Source organism: Acipenser ruthenus, chromosome 31 (assembly GCF_902713425.1).
Source record: "Acipenser ruthenus chromosome 31, fAciRut3.2 maternal haplotype, whole genome shotgun sequence".
Classification (NCBI taxonomy): Eukaryota; Metazoa; Chordata; class Actinopteri; order Acipenseriformes; family Acipenseridae; genus Acipenser; species Acipenser ruthenus.
In genome coordinates this window covers 6,410,842-6,417,123 of record NC_081219.1, presented here as the reverse complement: position 1 = coordinate 6,417,123, position 6,282 = coordinate 6,410,842, and positions in this window count along the sequence as shown.

Below are 6,282 nucleotides of genomic sequence, written 5' to 3'. Positions count from 1 at the left end.
AACCTGCATGAACCAGTCTAACATTCAGCAAATGGGGCCAATCATAATGCTGTACAAGCATTTATACATGCCTTCTAGATATCAGTCCTATATAGTATATTGCAGCCATGACATAGAACCATAGTGTTACAGATTTTGAGGTCTTCAAAATAATTATTTTAATACAGATTCTACATTATTATTCACAATCTGATGACAATGGTAGAAGACTGGTTTCTGCACTTGTTTTAATGTGGAAAAAAGTACCTTCTGTAATTGTTCATAGCTACTATGCACTCTCATATCGAAGACCATTCAGAGAGTGACTTTATATTTGCAGCGGTGTGATAAATGTGGTGACCATATAGAGAGTATTTTTGTTATTTTTTTAAAAGTTTTTTTTAATCAGTCTGTGAACATCATTGGGTAAGCAAATTATCATGGTTAAGTATTAAAATGACCGATTTACAGTTTTTCTTCACAAGAAAATGAATATGTGACTTACTGATGGATGGTTATACAGAGAGAGAACAAAGTTCACAAACGAGAGGAGGCCATTTGGCCCATCTTGCTTGTTTGGTTGTTAGTAGCTAATTGATCCCAGAATCTCATCAAACAGCTTCTGGAAGGATCCCAGGGTGTCGGCTTCAACAACATTACTGGGGAGTTGGTTCCAGACCCTCTCAATTCGCTGTGTATAAAAGTGCTTCCAATTTTCTGTTCTGAATAATCTCCATTTGTAACCCCTGGTCCTTGTTTCTTTTTTCAGGTCGAAAAAGTCCCCTAGGTCGACATTGTCAGTACCTTTTACAATTTTGAATGCTTGAATCAGATCGCTGCATAGTCGTCTTTATTCAAGACTGAATAGATGCAATTCTTGTAGCCTGTCTGCATATGACATGCCTTTTAAACCCGGGATAATTCTGGTCGCTCTTCTTTGCACTCTTTCTAGAGCAGTAATATCCTTTTTGTAGCGAGGTGACCAGAAGTGAACACAATATTCTAAAGGAGGTCTTCCTAATGCATTGTAAAGTTTTAACATTACTTCCCTTGATTTAAATTCACCACTTTTCACTATATAGCCAAGCATGTTGTTAGCCTTTTTTATAGCTTCCCCACATTGTCTAGATGAAGACATTTCGGAGTCAACATAAACTCCTAGGTCTTTTTCATTGATTCCTTCTTCAATTTCAGTATCTCCCATATGGTATTTATAACAACATTGCACCTGGATCACTATGTAACACAATTTTTGTTCCTGGGTAGTAAGTGTTATTTCCTAATTGCTTATGCCTCAAAAGTATAGAAAATGGCTATTATTCCCCACAAACTTTGCTTTTGTGACCAGGACAGTGGTATTTTGAAATTTACCTATTTCCAATGAGAATACGGGCGAATTTCTGTCTTTTCGTTCACATAAAGTCAGAAAAAAACAACATATGAATCCAAATTAACATGTATTTATACTAAAGTAATACAAAAATGACTACAAAAGATTTAGAAGTGAGTAGTTTTTCGAGATTTACGATTATGCTGTAAATCACTTTCACGAATCAGCCCCCAAATGTAGTCTCTCATCATGTTCTCGTTATACTGTCCTTGGTAGCGGCGTTCAAAGTCCAGTATATCCTGGTGGAAGCGCTCGCCTTGCTCCTCCGAGTACGCTCCCATGTTCTCCTTGAATTTATCAAGATGAGCACCAAGGATATGGACTTTGAGGGACATCCTACAGCCCATTGTGCCGTAGTTCTTCACCAGAGTCTCAACCAGCTCCACATAGTTTTCGGCCTTGTGATTGCCCAGGAAGCCCCGAACCACTGCGACAAAGCTGTTCCAAGCCGCTTTCTCCTTACTAGTGAGCTTCTTGGGGAATTCATTGCACTCCAGGATCTTCTTTATCTGTGGTCCGACGAAGACACCGGCTTTGACCTTTGCCTCAGACAGCTTAGGGAAGAAGTACTTGAAGGCTGCCGACGCCTTATCTAGAGCTCTAACAAATTGTCCTAACAAAAGGCCCAATGACGGTGAGCCAGACTGACCAACAGTTACACTTGTGTTCCACAGGGTGGCAGCAGACACCCAGAAAATAAATTAGCTGACTGCACTGTAACTGGAACAGTGGGTCTCCACAGCTGTTGGGAAGCAGCACAAGAGTGTGTTTGATATGAAGTAAATTAAGCTTTAACTGTTGCTGTCCACCCTAACCTGACCAAGGTTTCTAAAGTTTGCAATTTTTTTCTTCAATTGTGCTTAACCAAGTTGAGCAGTTTCTCTAAGCTTTATGTATAGAAACTGTACAGGAGTCTATAGGCTCCATGTTTCATTGATCATAATAAATCAAAGAATGCACACACAGGCAAAGTCAAACCAACATTTATGACAGAGAAAGCTGTGTACATTTCAGTTAAGGTAGTAGGATTGTTAAATGTCTCAAGTGCTTTGTTCTTATTTGAAATGTGCTCAGCGTGCCTTTAAGCAGTCATGGTGTGTGGGACTGCCGCTCTGTGTCTCTCAGGTCTACATGTTCAAGTATGACTCCACTCACAGCCCCTTCAAGGGAGAGCTGCAAGCTGAGGAAGGCAAGCTGGTCATCTAACCAGAGGCTGTCTTCCAGGAGTGAGTACGAAAGGAACATATGAGCCGGGGAGCAGAATTCACAAATAAAAACAATAGATAACGCTGTGTTGAGGGTCACAAGTATTTCATGTGCAGTGAACGATTTCCATTTGTTTTTAATGTAAGTAAATAGCCAACCAAAACAACAAAGTCAATGTTGTAATTAATATAAATCCCTATTGTCACTTATACAGTCTAAGGGTGAACCAATACTTCAGAAAAGTAGTTAATATGTCCAAAACAACTAAAATAACAGTTTGAATTTCCTCCTGCTTCCTGCTTCCTGCTTCCTGGTGCATCCTTTTTGGTCTTCCTTCCGATCTCCGTGCCCCATACCTCTGCTTCCTAGAGTCAATGTGTGTTAATGGGAACAGTTAAGCAGTCAATCCACTGCAGCTGCGAGTATTTTAGTTTTGATTAAATATAGCTTGTTCTATTTGCTGTTTCCATGCATTTAAACTGCATCTAAACAGTGATGACAAGTTGATTACTTAGTACATGATCAATTTAAGTCCATACAATTTGAACCCAAATGCCATTTACCCCACATACTTGTGTTAGTTACTTTGTGACACTTACATATGCTGTACAATGCTAACCTATGCTTTTCCGTGCTTTCACTGTGCTTTATTACCCTTCGCTATGCTTTTACTATAGGAAACTTTTACAGTGCCTTGCATAAGTATTCACCCCCCTTGGACTTTTCTACATTTTGTAGTGTTACAACCTGGAATTAAAATTGATTTAATTTGGATTTTTACCATTTGATTTACACAACATACTTAACACTTTGAAGGTGCAAAATATTTTTTATTGTGACACAAAAGTTAATTAAACAAAAAAAAAGACATGTGTTGGTTGCATAAGTATTCACCCCCCTGAGTCAATACTTGGTAGAAGCACCTTTGGCAGCAATTACAGCTGTGAGTCTTTTTGGGTAAGTCTCTACCAGCTTTGCACATCTGGATCCTGCAATGTTTGCCCATTCTTCTTGGCAAAATTGCTCAGGCTCTGTCAAGTTGGATGGGGACCATTGGTGAACAGCAATTTTCAAGTCTTGCCACAGATTCTCAATCGGATTGAGGTCTGGGCTTTGACTGGGCCATTCTAAGACATTCAGGTTCTTGTTTTTAAACCACTCCAGTGTAGCGTTGGCTGTGTGTTTAGGGTCATTGTCCTGCTGGAAGGTGAACCTCTGCCCCAGTCCCAGGTCTCTTGCAGACTGAAACAGGTTTTCCTCTAGAATTTCCCTGTATTTGGCTCCATCTTGCCCTCAATCCTGACCAGTTTCCCAGTCCCTGCCGATGAAAAGCATCCCCATAACATGATTATTATTATTATTATTATTATTATTATTATTATTATTATTATTATGTATTTCTTAGCAGACGCCCTTATCCAGGGCGACTTACAATTGTTACAAGATATCACATTATTTTTACATACAATTACCCATTTATACAGTTGGGTTTTTACTGGAGCAATCTAGGTAAAGTACCTTGCTCAAGGGTACAGCAGCAGTGTCCCCTACCAGGGATTGAACCCACGACCCTCCGGTCAAGAGTCCAGAGCCCTAACCACTACTCCACACTGCTGCCCCAGCATGCTTCACCGTGAGGATAGTGTTCTCAGGGTGATGAGCAGTGTTGGCTTTGCGCCACACATAGCGTTTTGCTCTAAGGCCAAAAAGTTCAATTTTGGTCTCATCAGACCAGAGAACCTTTTTCCACATGTTTGCTGTGTCTCCCACATGCCTTTTGGCAAAATCCAAACAGGATTTTTTCAGCAATGGCTTTCTTCTCACCACTCTTCCATAAAGCCCAGCTTTGTGGAGCGTCCGGGTTATAGTTGTCCCATGGACGGTTTCTCCCATCTCAGCTGTGGATCTCTCCAGCTCCTTCAGAGTTACCATTGGCCTCTTGGTTGCTTCTCTGTTTAATGCCCTCCTTACCTGGTCACTGAGTTTTGGTGGACGGCCTTCTCTAGGCGGAGTCGCAGTTGTGCCATATTCTTTCCATTTTTTAATAATGGATTTAACGGTGCTCCGGGGGGATGTTCAAAGTTTGGGATATTTTTTTATAACCCAACCCTGATTGGTGCTTCTCCAGAACTTTATCCCGGACTTGTATTGATAGCTCCTTGGTCTTCATGATGCTGTTTGTTTAGATATGCTCTCTAACAAACTCTGGGGCCTTCCAGAAACAGGTATATTTAATCTGAGATCATGTGACACTTTAATTGCACACAGGTGGACTCCATTCAACTTCTGAAGTTGAACTTGTGACTTCTGAAGGCAATTGGTTGCACCAGAGCTTATTTAGAGGAGAGAGAGAACCTGAGAGGAGAGGAGAGAGTGATCAGCACCACACCATTCCAGAGGGGCGAGAACCTGAGAGAGGAAAGAGTGATCAGCACCACACCATTCCAGAGGAGAGAAAGAGAACCTGAGAGAGGAGAGAATGACTAGAGGGGAGGCATACCTTTTCAAATAACAAAGACAGAATAACTAAAACAGAGGTCAGAGAGCCACTGGCTAACTCAGACCACAACATGTTCTCATTTGAAGTGTTTTTAAACCCCCAAAAGCAATGACTAAAGCTAAGGTTTACAATTTTAGAAATGCAAACTATGAAGGTATGAAACAGAGACTAACAGAAGTAGATTGGAGTAAAATAGAGAAAACATCCACAGAAAAAGGATGGCTGTTTTTTTTTAAATGTAGTACTAGAGGCGCAAAACAATTACATCCCAAAAGTAGACAAATCTAAATCTAAAACAAAATGGCCAAAATGGTTTAATAGATCAATTAAAAAAATATTCAGCGAAAAAAGGCACTTTACAGAGCGTTTAAAAGGGACCAATATGTTAATTATACTTTTATACTACGTAATTTTTGAGTTTTTGTTCATGTGTGTGAACATCCAAAATGCTAACAGTGTATTACATTTTATATATTAAATATTTTAATGGTTATAGTAAAATTAAACGTCCTCGCTTGCAGTATATGCCACGCCACTGACAGCATGGCCGTGGTTAGCATTGCCACTGGCAGCATTGATACTGCCAGGATTGCCCCAGCTGGAGGAGCCAGCCAGGGCGCTGTCAGCACGTCTGCTGACATAATTTCCACTCTCCGCATTGCCGCTGCCAGCATTGCCCTTAGCAGCATTTCTACTGTCCGCATTGCCGCTGCCAGCATTGCCCTTAGAAGCATTTCCACTGTCCGCATTGCTGCTGCCAGGATTGCCCTTAGCAACATTTCCGCTGTCCACATTGCCACTGCCAGCATTGCCGCTGCCAGCATTGCCCTTAGCAGCATTTCCGCTGTCCGCATTGCCGCTGCCAGCATTGCCCTTAGAAGCATTTCCACTGTCCGCATTGCCGCTGCCAGCATTGCCCTTAGCAGCATTTCCACTGTCCGCATTGCCGCTGCCAGCATTGCCGCTGCCAGCATTGCCGCTGCCAGCATTGCCCTTAGAAGCATTTCTACTGTCCGCATTGCCGCTGCCAGCATTGCCCTTAGAAGCATTTCCACTGTCCGCATTGCTGCTGCCAGGATTGCCCTTAGCAACATTTCCGCTGTCCACATTGCCACTGCCAGCATTGCCGCTGCCAGCATTGCCCTTAGCAGCATTTCCGCTGTCCGCATTGCCGCTGCCAGCATTGCCCTTAGAAGCATTTCCGCTG